The sequence below is a fragment of the Caretta caretta genome, chromosome 2 (assembly GCF_965140235.1).
Source record: "Caretta caretta isolate rCarCar2 chromosome 2, rCarCar1.hap1, whole genome shotgun sequence".
Classification (NCBI taxonomy): domain Eukaryota; kingdom Metazoa; phylum Chordata; order Testudines; family Cheloniidae; genus Caretta; species Caretta caretta.
Genome location: NC_134207.1, coordinates 20,804,240 through 20,823,577, shown reverse-complemented (window position 1 = coordinate 20,823,577; position 19,338 = coordinate 20,804,240). Strand labels below are relative to the sequence as shown.

General features: G+C 43.0%; 1 long non-coding RNA gene across 1 annotated transcript; it reads left to right on the top strand.

Annotated features, from left to right (window-relative positions):
* Positions 1–2,399: 2,399 nt before the first annotated feature.
* LOC142070945 (uncharacterized) lies at positions 2,400–19,016 on the top strand. Its single transcript, XR_012666879.1, has 2 exons — positions 2,400–2,603; positions 14,143–19,016. It is a non-coding gene; the product is annotated as an uncharacterized LOC142070945 (long non-coding RNA).
* Positions 19,017–19,338: the final 322 nt, after the last annotated feature.

The following is a 19,338-nucleotide window of genomic DNA, read 5'->3' as shown; positions in this document are numbered from 1 at the left end:
TTCCATTTTTTTAATCCTTGCAGATGAAACTCTGCATGTTCTTGTTATCCACACTAATATCCAATGCTGTCAAAAATCTTGCCAAACTCTTTTCCTTGATGTTACCTTGGAGTGACAGTCCCACAAGTTAATTGTGCATTGTGGATAGAGTCCACCCCGTGCAGAGGGCCAGCATAAAGCCTGTGCACCACTGAAGTCCCATGTAAGCCCTCAAAATAAGGCTAGAGGATTAAGCAGAGTGTGGACTCAGGCTGGCTCACTTAATCAGGGTTAAATTTCACCTTGTGAGAGAAACTTCCTTTAATCCATTTGAGATTTGCTGCCTTTCAGTTTAATCAAATGTCCCCTTGTTCTTATGTAGTAAGACCCATTTATTTTCTTTATATTGTCTTTAAGCAAAGCTTATTAGTTCCATGACGTGTCCTCCGATTCATTTCTAAACTAAGCAGGCCTAATCTTTCCCTTCAGAAAGAAATCTCCCTCCATTCTTCTGATCATTTATGTTGTCCATTTCAGAAGCACTTCTCTTTCTGATATATCGTTAGTTGAGATGGAAGGAGCAGAACTGGATGATAGCACCTTCTTCAGAAGCAACTGGTGCCAGCTACTATTGGGACTAGACAGGCTGCTGGTCTAGATGGACTTCCAATCTGCGTCAGTATGACAGTGCCTATAGCACTATAAGATTTTCGGTATTACCTCCATCCTGTGTTTATACATGCAAATATTTTTCAGAAGCCAGAGGGAGAATTAATGAATTTACCCAAGGGCAACATTTTATAATTTATGTCTGGCACAAGCTATACTTTTTCCAAGAATTAACCCAACCAACCCTTATCCTCATGATGGTAAATTAATTCTTGTGTAAATGGTAAAATTCTTGAGGACAAAGCAGAATTTCCAAACATTTTTCTTTTCTAAAAACAGATCCAAACATGCTTTATCACTGAGTTGGGAGCAGGTGGTGCAAATTCTTTGCACAGCTGTAGTGTGCAGAGACACTCCTAAATACAGATTTTTAGTTGTGAAATGAATTATCCTTCCTTTTCTCGGTTCACGAATCAATCCTGATTTCTGCACATGTGTTTATGAAGATTCATCAAATCGTTTGGCTGCAAATTTTGTCTTCAAAGGGGTGTTCATGGGATGGGGAGTTGGCCTATTTGGGAGTGGTCACTAAGTCACATAGGGTTGTTTCTGTTCCCTGATTGAGAGAACAAATAAAAAGTAGAAAATAGTGAATGCACCTGTAAAATATTTGTATGTGAGGTGAAAGTATTCACGCAAAAAAAAAAAAAAAAAAAAAACACACCCCACCCCTCATTGGTGGAAATGGTTGTGCCTAGTTTTATTCACTGTGATGAATTCATTAGCCACTTAGGATTTGAAAGAATGTTCACAAACAGTTTCTGCCATGTTTAGCCAGCTCTGCTCCTCAATCTTTTTGAAAAAAGGGGCACAAATGATATCTTTACAGGCCTGATCCAAAGCCAATGGGAGTCTTTTTCACTGGCTTCAGGGAGCTTTTGATCATCCCCCAACTGCATACATACTAAGAAAAGGTTGAACCTACGTGCTTCAGAACATACATTCCATATCTAAGAAAGCAGTCATATGCCTCAAGGAATGCTGGCTGAACTTTGGGCAAAACACCGATATGAACAACTTTGGAGGTGGATGGTCTCTCTGGAATAAGTAGCCCTTCACAAAGGTTAAATTTAAGCACCAGTTGTCCAGTAGCCAAGTTTAAAACTATTTAATGAATGCTGAGCAAGCTTTTTACCTGTGCTGTGCCTCAAGAAAACTGGAATCAGATTGAAGTAATTTCTGTAATGGAAGAAAGATGGTGCTATTATAAAATATGACAGATAATGATGCCCTATTTGGGGAAAATAGAGATCCTGTAACTAAATTACATGACTTTGCACAAGAAATTGCTGGTATACATTATGAATTAATAAACATGCAATTGTATTGGTTACCTTTCATTGAATTAATTTAAAGCAGGGGGGAAGGAAATTATTGAGAATTACTTTTTCTCCATCAGACTCTTGGGAAAAACAGAACAATGAGAGGTGGAATATGTTGTTCCGTATTTCTAGTTTTTACTTCCTTTATATATGTATATTTATGTATGTATGTTTGTTAATAATTGAAATTATTTTGAATGGATAACGCCAAAATGTCAGTATTAGACAAAGTTGGCAAATAATTTATCAACCACAGAATAAATAGCTGTCTTTAGTACAAAAGGATCTTCCCACCTTCTGCAATAATGGCTCCGCCCCTAGCTTGTACTAGGATTGTCTGAGTGTGTTGGTTTATTATCCAAGAATAATCTACTGTTCTGCTCTCTAAATTGTTTGTTTGTTTATCTCAATTTATTTTAGTGCCATTGATTGATTCCAAACTAAAGCTGGTCAGGAATTCTCCAACAAAACATGTTGAACTGGGAAGTTGTCTCAGGATGGAATTTCTGGCCAGACAGAGCCCTGAATAGCAGACAGCCTGGTTCAGCCAGACACTTTCCTGGGATATGGGAGCTCTGACTTCCACTTTTTGCTCTGGATGGGACCTGAACCCAGGTTTCCCACACGTACAAGGTGAGTGCTCCTAACAACTGGGCTACACAGTTGGTGTTGATTTCTAGCCCGATGAACATTAAATGAGTTATACAAAGTGGACCAGCTCCAGCAGGAGAAATGAACTCACTGGTTGAGGCAGAGCAGAGCAGTGACTTCAACCTGAGTCTCCCCAGCCTAGACTCCCAGGCTACTGATGGGGGATGTTCTCTCTGATTAGAATTCTTGTTTTCTGGCCAGCCCTATTCAAAGCCATCTAGCTCATCTTTCTCTATAACCACATGTTCTTGTTATTCTCATCCTCCTTCCCTATTTTCTCTACTGCATTGTAATGAGACTGTAAGCCACTCAGCACAGGGATACTCTCTTACTGAGGTATGTCTACGTTTAAAAAAAAAAACCAAAAAAAAAAAAAACCACCACACACACACACACACACCACCCAGAGCAGTGAGGCTCAGAGCCTGGGTCAACTGACTTGGGCTCCTGGGGCTCACGCCACAGGGCTAAAAAGAGTATAGTGATTCTGTTTCAGGCTGGAGCCGGGGCTCTGAAACCCTGTGTTGGGTGGGGGTCTCAGAACCCAGGTTCCAGCCCGAGGCAGAACATATGTGCGGCTATTGTTAATTCTGTAGTGTGAGCCCAAGGCACCTGAGATAGGCTCTGAGTCTCCCTGCAGCATTTGCTGGTAGTGGTTGTTGATGGTGGTGTTTTGCAGTGTAGACTATGCACTATGGGCTAGATTCACATGGCTGAATTAAATTCACATTGAATTCAGTGGGACTATTCGCATGCTTTACTTTAATAAGCTAGTATGTGCATCTTTGTAGGACTGGGCCTTAAAATCCAGCGTAGCTGGGAAAGGCGGTAAAGCAAGCCAGGGAGGGCAGGGTGAAAGGAATGATGGATGTTTTAGCATCAAGTGTCTGCATATGTGATTTGTAAGCATGGACGGCACGTGAACCACGGGCTCAGGCCCACCAGGCCACACCCCCCCCTTCCGCAGGGCTGTTTGGGGAGGCTAGCCTCCCCTGGCCTGTGATGCCTGGCAACATGAGTCGATTGGTATCTGTAGTTTTGATGCAGCTGGGAATTATCAGCTATATCAAATTAATCTTTAGCTTTTCATTCTGGGCTTCATTTGTTGTCCAAATGTCCACAGTCTCACAGAAGGAAAACAATCTTCCAGCTAGGGCTTTCTATTCAGTCATAACTCCTAGGGCTTAACAGCTGCAGCCTTCCTTCCTCAGGAAGCACTGTAGGAGACTCTCCCTTCCTGCAGTCCCCTCTCAGCTGAGTCATTGCTGTTTTTTTATAATCATTCCTTTTCCAGCTGGGTCTAGTAATTGACCAGGGCTGTAGACCTCTGGCCCTTGAAGGGCCAAGCTACCTTGTTAGAATAGCCCTCGTCATTACAAGTTGTCACCTACCTGAATGTAAATCTAAGATATTTCCTTTGGGTTTTTTCCCCTCCCAGAGTTTTATAGTGTTTGTAGAAGGTGACTGACTGGATAGTCCTGGAGACTGAAGACCTCAGTATGCCCACAGAACATTAAATGGACAACAGGAGTGGAACTAATAAGAATGGTGGCTGCAGTGGTGATGTTTGTGTTTCAGCTTAGATACCACTGTGAAAAGTGCCTTATAAATACCTTAAATGGGTAGATATGGATTTCTCTCCCCTAGTAATTGGGTTGAGACCATATTTCACACAGGTCACTAAACCTTGCTCAGATGATGTCTGTTATCAGTCAATAGGTTGGAATGAAACCATTACCCTGGATACGAAAGGCTCCATTTTCCTTGAGGCAAGGATATGGTTTAGCTTAGAATCCACTTCTTAGTGGTCTATAACACTGATTTGAAGAAACAGAGGGGAGGGGAGGCCAGCGATGTTCTGTAAGCATGCTAAAAGTCAGTGTTCCCCATAAACAATTCAGTCTCTTCTGGCTGGAATCACAAGAGAATAAAATAAGTAGTGTAATGCACATTGGCTCTAGTCATCTCTGTGGGACCAATTCCTGGAGTCTTACTCAGTATTTGTCCTCTTTAAAATGGTCTTTTTCCAGTGTGGTGGAGGTAGCAGAGGAAGGCATGTGGGCCTTTGGCCCTTTGTTATTCGTTGCTCGGTTGGTAGCTAGCAGAATGGTGCTATCACATGCTTTGAGTATCCTTGAGGTAGGCGGCACATTACTGACCTTTGACTGAGCAGCAGCACCAGATATGGCTGCATGGCCCTCGAAATCCCGTTCAGTTCACAAACCAGAAGAGTCTGCGGTGGATGGAACCACTAGAATTTGTTGTATCCAACTTCCTCTTATTGGGATTCCCCGCCCCCCGCCATGATGTTGGATGCTTTTCAAAGGGAGCTATAGTCTAGCAGCTGATGGGAATAGGCAGAGGAAAGGGAGAGAAGAAAACACGTAGGCAATGTCAGAGCAAGGTTGAGTTGTTGGCAACACATTTGAAGTTGCTAAGGCAGCTACTTGATAATGGTATTCAAATGAAAATGCACAATGGAAAGGCTATTAAAAAAGAAATCTCTCTTTCTTTCCTGGTAAGGAGATATCTATGCTGACAGGGTGGGACTGCTGTAGCTACAGTTATTGTAAATGATGTATGGAAAGTAAAGTGGAATATCAAGCCCCAGGTAGCTGGATGTTTCTATACTTGTAGCTGTACAGCTGCTGTGTGCAGTAAGGTAGAATGCTGAGTCCAATTGCCAAGGCAGGCAGGAGAGACACATTCAGACAACACTTATTTGTGCGTCCTCTCTGCTACATTAACTCCTTCACTGCCTTAAAAATGTTTAACCTAGAGCTAGGAAAGTGGCATGCATATGTATGTTGGTCCTGTATTTATCCTATAATAGATCAATGGCTCTACAGATGCATATAGTATAACACGAGGATCATCTATGCCAAATATGTGGGGGAGGGGGAAGAGAACCAAACCCTGGACTCTGATAAGCCACCTGTCTGTCAACTGAGCTATAGGCTAACTCCTCCTGTAGTTCTTTGCTAGTAGCTAGCCAGACTTCAGCGTCTTAAGCCAAGCACTACCTGGCCATTATATATACTCCTCTCCCAGCCCTCCCACCCCATAATGCTTTATTTTATAAAAAGAAAAATACGTCAACTGAAATGTGCAGATTGCTGTTCAATTAAAAATGTTATAATTAAAAACTCAAACAAAATACACCCAAGAAAATATTGAACAGACTCAGGATGTGACATTAGAAAAAAAAAAATCACATGGGAGAACAAAGGGTGCATCTATACAGGGGCCAACAATAACCAAAACACATCTGAAAAGCAGTGTTGTCTGATGTTGTTTCCACAAAGTGGGGAGAGGTGGCCTTAGCTGGATGACCAGTTACAGCAGCTTCCAAATGGGAAGCCACAGAGCTTGATTACACAGCTGACCAGACTTGGTAGTGGAGACCTTAAGAGTCTGATCGTATCAAAGGTCCTGATTCACGAGAGCACTTAAGCCTAAATTCTGTACTGAATAGAGATGCTTTCCTGAAAAGCGATCAGAGTGTAGATACCTTTCAGGCTCAGAGGAATTTCTGAATATAACCAGATCTCCCCATCAAGGATTTTAAAAACTAACATGGGGCAGCTTAAAATAAATTCTGTCTTATTTTCTATCCCTTTCCTAAAGATTCCTAACATTGTTAGATTTTTTGACTGCAGCTGCACCATGAGCAGATATTTTCAGAGAACTGTCCACAATGACTCCAAGATCTTTGAGTGGTAACAACCAATTTAGACCCCATCATTGTGTGTGTGTGTGTGTGTGTGTGTGTTACTTTGCATTTAGCAAATAATGTAATCCCTGTGTAAATTACATGGTTGAAAGAAATTATTGTACTGTGTCCTGAGACATGGATTTGCATGGAATAGGCATGGTGAAAACACCCAGGTTCTTACCCCATCTTCCTTTTGAGCTTGCCATCTGTGATGCAAAGGAAGAAAACTCTGTCATAATGAAGCCAAAACCTTTTCACTAGCATGCTTTCTGTTTTCCCCAGGCTGAGACCAAGGCATCTCTGATGCATCCCAATGGCAATATCATCCAAGCATCCCTCCAGAGCTGAGAATGAACTAGAATAGGCCACAGGGCAAGAAGTGGACAATTGTATTATCACCATCCTGAAGATACTCTACTGCACATTTAGGAATATTGCCACGGGGCCTCATGCATGAGTTGAGCATGGTAGATGAGACAACTATGGAGGGCTGTTGTATATCTTGGTGATAACACATTCATCAACACGAAGGCCACACTCAGAATGCACCAACAATTTCTCCTAAACAGTGAAGTGATAGCTCTGGATCAACTTGAGTCATCTCAGACTAGATCACCTGGTTCCATGTAAGCAAAAAGGCCAAATGACCCTGATCTGAAACATAACTGAATCACTCCCAGCCAGACCAATCACACCTAACCTGGTCTTGAGTCCAAAGGAAGAGTTGTTTGGTGTTCAGTGGTCACTCAGGCCCAGAGCCTCAAAGGTTTCTAAATACCTTTGAGGCTCTGGGCCTCGGTGCTTAAGGTTCTTTATTCTGTGACTTGATCCCACTGCCTGTATATAATGGGAGCATTGCAACTCCCTGCCCAGACTCTAAAGGCACAGTCCTCAATATCACATCTTGCCTTCCAAGCAAAAACTTAACAGCAACACTTAAAAAAACAAACCTGCTCCAGAGAGCTTACAGCCTAAATTTAGACTAAAGGTTGTCAGTGTGTTTTAAGAGAGTGTTAGGAAGTCATGGTGAGATGTTCTGAGATATAAAAGGTGACCACTGAATCACTGGAAAACCTTAAGTTTAGTTCTTCTTGTGCCAAATAAAGAAATAGTCATTTCTTTTAAGCATTTTACAATCCCTGCATCTAGGTGTAAAGGTGAGTAAATCTGTATTATTACTAAATGAAGAAAAAAAATGGTGAGATTACAGATTCTCAGATAGAGTTTAAAGCTTTAAGCTAGTTACCTAACTTCCCTTGATTTCAGAGAGAGTTAGGTGCTTAAATACCTTTGAAGATGTGGGCCTTAATGAGCATTTGGATAAGATATAGTAGACATAACAATGAGTACTGATATGTTACATAAAGTCAGGAATCAACTAGCTGAAGAATTAAATACTTTTAGGAAGAGTTGTGTCGCTGAAGAAAGTAGCAAGCATCTAGAAAAAAAAAAGAGTAAATATAGTTCCATCACTGAAAAGGGGAGATTCTGGGAAAAAGTCTAAAAGGCAGACCTGGTAAATCTGACAGCTATATGATGACATTTTTTGTGATTATATTTATGGATAGCTTAAGGATACATTTGGAAAAGTAAAATGTAATAAGTGTGAGTCAGCATAGATTTGTGAAGGGGTAATCATGACAAACAATTCTGATTACATTTTTAAATGGAATAATGATTGGCCTACACAGAGGGGAACCCTGTAGCCATATCTGGATTTTCAGAAAGATTTCAACAAAGTTTCATGTGATAGATTACTTCATAAGCCTTCTAAATATGGCTTAGATAATAAGTGCTAGGATGGTAAGGAATGTATTAGAAAATTGAAGAATTAAAGAGTTTTTTTAATGGCAGTTTGGGCCTTCTGAAATCAGTGGGAATCTTTCCATTGGCTTCAATGGTCTTTGGAGAGCATGGTTCAGCATTCACATTGTGCTCTCAGTCAGTACCCGGCCCAAGCCAGGGAAGCTAATGATCCAACCAGCGGACCAAATTCGGTGATGAATCCTGGTCACATGCCACCCTGAGGCATGTTGCGCATATGCTCAAAACCAGACTGGGCTTTGGAGCAGGTCCTTAATGAAAAGTGGAGGCTCACAAGGATCTGTACTGGAACCAGTGGGCTTTAATACTCCGATCATTTAGTGCTACAACGTGAGAGATCATTACAGTTTCAGACAGTACCTAGACTTATGGAAAGATGCATGCTGCAGCTTCTTTACAGGATAGCCTTGGGGGATTAGGTGATTGGGCTCTAACATGGAATATGTAGTTTAATGAGCCAGATCCTCAAATTGTATAAATTTGTGTAGTTCTGTGTGGGGGTGTTCACCCCACACTTGCCCTGAAGGGGTTAATGTAGATTGAGAAAGGGGCTAATTAACCTGACAAGCCACAGCTTAGGGAAATCAGGTGGCTAAGTAATCTTCTGACAGAGGGGCAGCCCAGCTGAGGAGGAATGAGCTGGACTGGATATATAAAGACAGGAAATTGAAAACAGAGCAGCTGCTGGGAAATAGGCTGCAGTCACTGCCTGGGAGAAGGGAAGAGTAGGTGGAGGCTTCAGAGACACATAGCCTGCAGTTGCGCCCTGGGAGTAGGAAATAGTGAAGCTGGGAAACCCAGAGAGGCAGAGATGGTAAGGTCAGGGCTCAGGGAAAGGCAGTAAGGTCTGGGAGGGAACTGACCTTGACCCTGGGTTAGAGGGTCCCTGAGCCAGAACCAGGAGTACAGGGCAGGCCTGGGTTCCTTTGTCAGCCACTGAGGGAGTGGCACTATGCGGCAGTGAATGGGAAGACTGCCCAGGTTTGCTGAAGGAAGTTTTTGGTACCCTAGAAAGGGGAAACACATAGGGTGACCTGGCCAGTAGGCAGGAGCGGGGAAAGCTCTCTGAAAACATGGTGCACAGTTCAGGCCCCCTCTTCTCTCCAAGGCCCTGGCCTCATGCTGCCCCTTACCCTGAGGCCTCATTCCTGCACCCCTGCTTCCTCCCAAGACCTCTGCCCCCTCCCCTCTGTCACTCACCCTTGTGGCCAGTAAAAAAAGTGATGGGGCCATGGCCCTCTGGCCCCACCGTGTTCTGGTGCCCTTGCCGGAGGGCCAAGTCACAAAGAGGAGGCTGCAGCTCGTGGAGTGAGAGAGGGGCTGCAGAGAGAGAGAGGTGGAAAGACGGCATGCAACTGCAGGAAGGGGTACTGACCTTGCAATGCTATTCCCTGGAATGGACAGGAGGAGGCACCATCCTAGTGGTGACTCAAGCAACCCGTCACAAGCTCCTGGGGCATCAGTGGAGTGACACTGATTTATGTCAGCTGAGGATCTGACCGCCTATGATTAAAAGGGTAGTTGGAAGAACGAATCCCTGAAGTAATCATAGTTTAAACAGTGAATTAGCTAATATGGAAGAACAGAAAATATGAGCTGATTGATACATGTGCTGCACGATAAGGCCTACAGAGCAAAAAGTTTTCTAAAGTCCCAGTGCCCTCTTCTGCATAAAGCTGATACCCATGAAATGTGCACCTGCCGTTGCATTGCGGCTGCCAAAATGGAGGCTGAACCCTCAGTATTTAAATTTGTCGTAGCTGAAAGGGATGAGAATAGCAGCTAGCTTTGACACAGCACTTTTAATCAGCAGATAGTGAAGCACTTTAAAAGGAGGTCAGTATCACAGTCTCCATTTACTGGTGGGGAAACCAAAGCACAGCGGTGAAGTGACTTGCCCAAGGTCAACCAGCAGCCTAGCGGCACTGCTAAAGACAGAACCCAGCTCTCCTGAGCCCCAGTTCAGTGCTCTAACCTCTGGCATGCTCCACTGGAGAAGAATAATGAGCTACCACTTGGAATTTGAGCACATTTGGCCCTGTGACAGACCGACAATGTCCTGAACATATCCTATGGAATTATGATAGACTTTACTGAATTAAGTTAAACCTTATTGAATTAGGGTTAATACCTTTGGGCTCCATTGTATACACAATTGCATTTTTAATGTATTGTTGTGGCATTGTATGCATCTTCTCAAGTAGGGTGGAGGGATGCTAATGTATTTCCTGCATCATCAACCTTTGAAGCCATCACCCCTGGAGAGAGATATGCATATATTAGTTCAAACTGGATTCTCCAGAGACCAACACAAAGAGAACAGACTTTTGGACAAAAAACCTGGGTTTAAATGGATTCTGGGCCTGATCCAGCAAATTGACAGGATTCCTGGTCTATGGAGGGCCCTAATACTTAGGTTAGGGTTGGAGAGACTGGGCCTTTGAGAATCCATTGGGTGGACTCTGGTGAACTTATTAGCGCATATGTAGATTCTTTTATTGGTTTTGTTTTCTCTGTGATGCTTTTCACCTTAAGAATAAAGGAGGCTAGCTTAGAAAGGGCTGTGTGGTAACTTATACCTGTAGCAATCAGTCCGTGACCAGTATCTGAAGAGAAAGCAAGCAGGTCTGTTTAGGCAGATGGTCTTTGCTGGGATACACACAGCAAAGACAGGGAACTGTTCAGCCTGGGCATACTCTGGTTAAAAGGGAGTGAGACACCAGTTTCCTCTCGAGAGGCAACAGCTGAGAACAGGTGCCCTTGCAGAAGCACTGAAGGGAAATACAGGGGGCAGACCCTATGCTGCATGATCAATAGAACGGACAAAAGGGGAGTGACTTAGGCCTGAGTGACGACAGTTGAGGATGAGTGAACTATTTAAAATGGCCAAGAGTTAAAATAGGGATTGGCAACCTTTGGCATGTGGCTCATCAGGGAAATCCGCTGGCAGGCCAGCCAGTTTGTTTACCTGCAGCATCTGCAGGTTTGGCCGATCACAGCTCCCAGTGACTGCGGTTCGCCATTCCAGGCCAAGGGGGGCTGTGGGAAGTGGCTGTCAGCACATCCCTCGGCCTATGCCGCTTCCTGCAGCCCCCCTTGGCCTGGAATGGCGAACCGCGGCCAGTGGGAGCCGCGATCGGCCGAGCCTGCGGACACGGCAGGTAAATAACCAGGCCGGCCTGTGGATTTCCCTGATGGGCTGCATGCCAAAGGCTGCCAATCCCCGAGTTAAAATATTTTTTTACTGTGGTTGTAGCAGTGCTCTGAACGTGTTAGGCACTGCACAGACAGGAAAAAATGCTTCTGCTGTGCTGAACTTACATTTGGGAAGGGGTACAAATTACAAGGAAAATGATCAGGGCATCGGCTGTCACAGTCCTGGTGTTTAGCCAGGCACTTTTGTCATGTGTAACCCACAGTAACACAATATAGCTTTTTGTCCCTCTCTCGTGGCAATGCCACATATAACCACTTGTGAGTCTGCTGCTGCCTTTGAGCTAACAGACTGAGTCCTTTTATCTCAGCCAGCAGGTGCTCATAGTTTAGATTCAGAGGGTCAATCCCGTCCCAGATGTAGGGGGACTTCACTTGTTGACCAAGATGGCCCTATCCAGTTCTATATTCATATGCCCTCAGTACAGGCATTGCTAAATATAAGTCCTAATAAATTAATCAGATACATGACTACCGTCTTACCCTGCCCTATTTTATTTAACCTATGTATAATTTAATAGAGAATTATTGGGGAAGCTGGTAAAACCCAATCGGAATTGGGTAGGAGGGAGCAGGGGCCATGCTGGTGGAGGGGGAGGGACATATGTGGGTTCTTCATTCTAAAACCTACAGAAATACTACTTTAAATTAGCAAAAAAAAAAGGTAGGTGGAGAGATGGGAAAAAACTCAGAAATAGTTTGCTCAACCTTCCCTCCAATGTGCCCACATGTTTACAAACTGGTTTGAGCTATTTCTTAGGTAGGCACAATCTTTTTGTTCTGTATTTGTACAGCGTCTAGCACCATGGGGTTCTGGTCCGTGACAGGGGCTCCTACATACTATTGCAATACAAACACTGAATAATAATAAATCAAATTTGCCTTTTGAAGCATTCAGTTGATTAAAATGGCTTGCTCTACGTGCAGTGACTGTCCATGGGTAATGTCATTGCCTTAAAGCAATGGCACTCCGAATGAGCCACAAATAGTGCAGCCACCAGCAAGAGCATGGTGCTGCTGAGAATGTGAACACTAAATAATGAGCTGGCAATGGAAACAGAATAGCCCGTGGCCAATGGCAAGTCTCCCATAATACGTTCCTCTGCAATGGGTAAGGCTGCACATGCTTACATTTCTCCTTTAAAATAAACCCCTCTGTCCCCCAAAATCTTACCTCCAATAAACTGAAAATCTTGTATTTCCTTATTACAACCCCTTAAAGGAAACTAATATTAAATGTCAATAGCAATCAAGAATACAGATTTTTTTAAAATGGTTGTTAGAGACATTGAGTCAAATGTCTATAGAATTATCTACAAGACTGCTGCTTGAATCCCTGTAGACATGAACTTTAGAAGAAACCCTTGCCAAATTGCAGCAATGATGAAAGTTAAAGGATATTCAGTTTTCACAGGCTAGCAATAAATATAGCGTTACACTGTACATTGACCTTGCAAAAACATCTGATAGAACAGCTTGTAGTCAACTGTAGGGATTTACTTGCTTGAAAACAGACTGCAACAAACTAGATTTGTTTATGTACATGAGGCAATATTACAGCATATACTCCCTGATCTAGTTTTTAAACAGATTGAAAGGAAATATGGTCAGCATTCAAATGTTTATTTCCATGCATATTAAAAGCCCAGAATAAAACCCTGCATTTTTATTGGCCACTTCTGTAGATAGTGTTATTCTCCATCTTAATATATAAAATTATATATTGGGTCTTCAGACATCATGAATATAATTGCATTAATCTGGAGTAGTGGGTGAATGTGAACACAAAACCAATGTTTTCTAATCACCACTTTAACAATCTATTTTTCTCAGCTTGACAAATATAAATACTTACACTTGATAATTTAAAATTCATTGATAAGCCAGCTGATAAGACGTATCAAATATTGGATTTCACTACTTAAACAGGCATTTCCAGAAGAACAAAGAGGATTATGAGTTACGTATTTGTTCCAGTGCCTCGGTTATCAAAGTTCCTACTCACCAAAACTTTTGGTTCTGTTGTGTCCTCCATAGCTTTACATATCCAGTACCACACCACTATTTATCAAATGTCTGTTCTTTAGATAGCCTCTTTCAGACAGAAAGTACAAGGAGTACTTGTGGCACCTTAGAGACTAACAAATTGGAGCATAAGCTTTCATGGGCTAAAGCCCACTTCATTGGATGCATGCAGTAGAAAATACAGTAGGAAGGTTATATATGTGTGTATATATACACACACACACACAATGGCAACCCCCATTTTTTCATGTGTTCTGTGTAAGTGTGAAAGGAAAAAGACGATTTGTGTGTAGTTATTTTAGTTTGGTTAAGAGACAAGCGTGAAGACTTTTCTTCCACACCATACCAACTCTTAACAAGACCAGTCGATTAAGGTGGGCTATTAGCAGGAGAAAAAAAACTTTTGAAGTGATAATCAGGATGGCCCATTTCAAACAGTTGACAAGAAGGTGTGAGTAACAGTAGGGGGAAAATAGTTTTTACTTAGTGTAATGACTCATTCACTCCCAGTCTTTATTCAAGCCTAATTTAATGGTGTCCAGTTTGCAGATTAATTCCAGTTCTGCTGTTTCTCATTGGAGTCTGTTTTTGAAGGTTTTTTATTGAATAATTGCAACTTTTAGGTCTGTAATTGAGTGTCCAGGGAGGTTGATGTGTTCTACTGGTTTTTGAGTGTTATAATTCTGGATGTCTGATTTGTGTACATTTTATTCTTTTGCATACAACAATACCCACCTGCTGAAGTGAAGAAACAGATTGAGAGAGCCAGAAAAGTATCCAGAAGTCACCTACTACAGGACAGACCCAACAAAGAAAACAGAATGCCAGTAGCCGTCACCTTCAGCCCCCAACTTAAACCTCTCCAGCGCATCATCAAGGATCTGAAACCTATCCTGAAGGACAATCCCCACTCACAGATCTTGGGAGACAGGCCAGTCCTCACTTACAGACAGCCCCCCAACCTGAAGCAAAAACTCACCAGCAACCACACACCACCCCAGGGACCTATCCTTGCAACAAAGCCCATTGCCAACTCTTTCCACATATCTATTCAAGGGACACCATCATAGGACCTAATCACATCAGCCACACTACCAGAGGCTTGTTCACCAGCACATCTACCAATGTGATATATGCCATCATGTGCCAGCAATGCTCCTCTGCCATGTACATTGGCCAAACTGGACAGTCTCTACATAAAAGAATAAATGGACACAAATCAGACATCAAGAGGCTGTGCAAATGTGAATTCTAGGCATCTCACCTAATCAATTCCCTATCATTGCAGGGGCCTTGGTGGCACCTTGGTCTCTCCTGTTCTCTGCCTGTGGCACAATAATTTAGGCTCCTGAGGACTGAAAAGTTTAGTTACAACAAAAGTTATTGGGCTCAAAATAGGGGTATCCAGGTGAAATTTAATGCTTGTGATATACAGGAGGCCAGACCTAGATGATCTAATGGTCTCTTGTGGCCTTAAACTTTGTGAAACTATGAAAAGTAAAGAGGCACAGTTCTGAGAGGCATAATGTAAGCACAAGAAAAACCTAATTGTTGTGAGGACAGAAGGGTCAGGGCTAAAATGAGAATGCCAGAGGTCATACACAGATGCTATGGAAGGGAACTATGAATAGGGTTTTCAGTAACTATGTGGAGACTATTTGGGAAGAAGAGGTTAGGTTGAGAGGCCAGGAACAGCTAGCAGTAATTGTGTAGTTCTGATCTTTTAACATACCTCAGATGGCAAATAAACCCTGAGCAGCAATTGCCAACTGAACTACTCCATCAGAGGACTTTGCAAAGCACAACTACGTCAGCACTCTTACTCTGCTTTGAAATTAACTCAGACCCCCTGGGTTTGCAACAGACGTTGGTAAAGGGGAGAAAAGGCATTATTTTATTTACTTATTTTTAACACTAGTTCTGGAAAATAATCCAGACTTACATTAAGTTTCAGACTCAGAAACCAAAGCTAGCTTTGTTCAATTTGAAGGATGCTGACTGATTTATTAATGTTAGTAATTAAGAAACACTCTTCCAAATTAACATGAAGTCTCCCTTATCTTTCTAAAATCTGAGTTGCTTTTTTTAAAAAAAAAAACAAAAAACCAAGACCCAGTTTGCTAATCAAATATTTCAAGTCTTAGGAATTGTATGTACCCACAAGGAGTATTTTCCATTTGATTTAATGAAATTAGGGCATTTGCAAATGGCTTCCTTGTATAAGTTCTAAAACCTAACATGAGGATCATCCGCTGCTCAGAATGACGAGTCTCTGGCAGGGTTGTCTGTTCTTGTCTTAGGGATGGTAGTAATTCAAATTCCTCATATCTTCTGGTAATTAGTGTAGCTCCTCCCCTAAGTCCCGGCTCAAGCCTCCTCCCTGATGCTTGCTAATCAGAGTAGCCTCTCCCCACTCCTCACATGGGTTGGGTCCTGGGTTTTTTGTTGTACCACCTGATGCCTCTACCCAAGGTGACTCCATTCTGTGCCTGGGACACAAGGGGTGCTGTCCCTTGGGAAAATGACTAGTTCTACCACTCTTAACAAGGAGTATAACCTAGTACACAGGAAACAAAATACAACCCCCAACAAACGAAAAACACCCAAAAAATAAAAGTGTAACAAAGGGGGACAGGAAACAGTCTCTAGAGAAAGAAATTCTGAAGCACTTAGAGGAGAGGAAAGTGATCAGGAACAGTCAGCATGGATTCACAAAGGGCAAGTCATGCCTGACTAATCTAATTGCCTTCTATGATGAGATAACTGGTTCTGTGGATGAAGGGAAAGCAGTGGACGTGTTGTTCCTTGACTTTAGCAAAGCTTTTGACATGGTCTCCCACAGTATTCTTGTCAGCAAGTTAAAGAAATATGGACTGGATGGATGCACTACAAGGTGGGTAGAAAGTTGGCTAGATTGTCAGGCTCAACGGGTAGTGATCAATGGCTCCATGTCTAGTTGGCAGCTGGTATCAAATCGAGTGCCCCCAAGGGTCGGTCCTGGGGCTGGTTTTGTTCAATATCTTCATTAATAATCTGGAAGATGCGTTAGAGAGCTTATTCCTTCACTCTCCCACTTCCCTGGTCCTTCTCGCATGAACAGAGAGCAACAATACCCGAAGTCCGAAGGTGCAAACAATTCGATGTTTATTGGGGTGAACTTCCAGCAAGCTTAAATACAAGTTTTTCCTTATTTTTGAATCCCAACTTACTATATAAATTAGGGGCAAACAGGAAGTAATATTCTTAGCTATACCTTAACCAATCATTGTACCGAAATTTAACTAACCAATCCTAACATATTGTAACATGATTAGCTAACCAATTATATCCCACCACAATAATTAGATTACACCCAGCAAAATTATACAGCAGACAGAAACAATCACAGAACCAGACAGAGATTCTACAGACAAACAATAGCAAAGTGGGAACTATAATGACAAGACAATACAGAAGTGAGGATTTCACATCCCAGCTATTGATAAGTGAGTTCTTGCCAGACAGGATGCTATCAAACTAAGTTTCCTTTTACATTTTCTAGGCACTTCCCTTTCTCTGGAGGTGATAGGAATACAATCCTGTCCTGATAGTGCCTGACAGCCCAATAGCACCTTATTTCAATGTGACTAGTTTGGAATGTGAGGATGTGACTGTTCGCTTCCTAGCTTATGGCTGCCTCTGCTGCTTAGCCAAAGGCCTTAGCCTAAGAACAGGGCCTCAAACTGTCACAGTAATAGAAGGACCTTACACTGGCAAACAGTGATTTTGATTCTCTTTTATACCTCTAGAACTAGCCAAGTGATAAGAATACCCCTAAATTCTTAAAGTACAGGCCTTTACAGACAGGCCTGAATATCTATATCCTAACAGGATGGTGTGGATAGCATCCTCAGCAAGTTTGCAGATGACACTAAACTGGGAGGAGAGGTGGATATGCTGGAGGGTAGGGATAGGATACAGAGGGACCTAGACAAATTGGAGGATTGGGCCAAAAGAAATCTGATGAGGTTCAACAAGGACAAGTGCAGAGTCCTGCACTTAGCATGGAAGAATCCCATGCACAGCTACAGACTAGGGACCAAGTGGCTAGGCAGCAGTTCTGCAGAAAAGGACCTGGGGTTATGGTGAACGAGAAGCTGGATATGAGTCAACAGTGTGCCCTTGTTGCCAAGAAGGCCAATGGCATTTTGGGCTGTATAAGTAGGGGCATTGCCAGCAGATCAAGGGACATGATCATTCCCCTCTATTTGACATTGGTGAGGCCTCATCTGGAGTACTGTGTCTAGTTTTGGGCCCCACACTACAAGAAGGATGTGGATAAATTGGAGAGAGTCCAGCGAAGGGCAACAAAAATGATTAGGGGTCTGAAACACATGACTTATGAGGAGAGGCTAAGGGAACTGGGATTGTTTAGTCTACCAAAGAGAAGAATGAGGGGGGATTTGATAGCTGCTTTTAACTACCTGAAAGGTGGATCCAAAGAGGATGGATCTAGACTATTCTCAGTGATAGCAGATGACGGAACAAGGAGTAATGGTCTCAAGTTGCAGTGGGGGAGATTTAGGTTGGATATTAGGAAAAACTTTTTCACTAGGAGGGTGGTGAAACACTGGAATGCGTTGCCTAGGGAGGTGGTGGAATCCCCTTCCTTAGAAGTTTTTAAGGTCAGGCTTGACAAAGCCCTGGCTGGGATGATTTAGTTGGGATTGGTCCTGCTCTGGGCATGGGGATGGACTAGATGACCTCCTGAGGTCCCTTCCAACTCTATGATTCTAAAGGGCTAAGGTTAACTAATAAATGCCAGAACAGTAATAATACAACTTCCCCACCTTCCACCATTCACAATTGTGCCACATGTCCCAGCTCCCTCCCTGGCACCTTCCCAGGCAGACAGAATGCCTAGGGTGAGTCTGGAGAGGAGTTTAACAGCACTACAAATGTTGGCCAGCTTAAAGAAAATGAAAGGCGCCCTCATAGTGTTTTCACCATTGGGTGGGGCAGGGTCCTTTCCAGGTACAGAGTTTTGTGGATGTCTTGCCTGGCTCTAGGTAGCCACTGCCAGGTTTGTTCCCTGCCTCTCTGAGCACTGGGCTGGAGCTGTCTGACCACACACCAGATCCCCCAGCAGTTCACACTCTCCCTTTGTGGCGACTGGGAGCTAAGAAGAGACTCCCTGAGCCATTTTCCTTCTCTTTCAGCTCCAAACTCAAACAGCCCTCCAACAAAACTAACCCTTGTCCCTTTGTCTCTGAGTCAGCCTGTCCCCTCCTGCCAAAGGGGCTCATCATTGGCTCAGGAAATTGTCTGTATAAATCACCCCATCAGAAGCCTCCCTATTTGGCTTTTGAAAGTGTTTTCAGTCTATTCTATCCCTTCCCTGGACACTCAGCAAGTTCAGAAAGTCCATAAGGTAGGTCCCCTAGAGCCTCAGTCCGGTGTTCCAGGAGCTGTCAAACTCCAAAGAAGGCGTGACCCCAAGAACCCCTCAGTGCCAACTGGCAAAGTGTTCACTGTTCTGTAACGGTTACTCCTGACAAAACTCAGTGCTTTGACATTGCTTTCATAGTATTTTATCCAAAGAGGGTCATGTGAGATTTCTAATAAAAGCTTATGACATATTGATTCTCAATCATTGTGACATGTATGGATGGATGGTATTTAAGGAGTTGTGTATATATACACTGGGGGGAAATATGTTTTAAAGTCTGACTCACAGAAGGTTGTCTAGAGGCTACCTTCTGACCACACAAAAGATGTCTATTCAGTGGTCCGCCTTACTTCACATGTGAAATGGGCTTCTACTGTGTGACTTTACAATGCCTATTTGCATTCAACGCCAACATGAAGATAATTTGGAGCCAGCACACCAGGGAGTAAACCATGGGCTCATCCTGATTCTGGAGACAAAACAGTGAACTTTGGGGATATATGGAGAAGGCA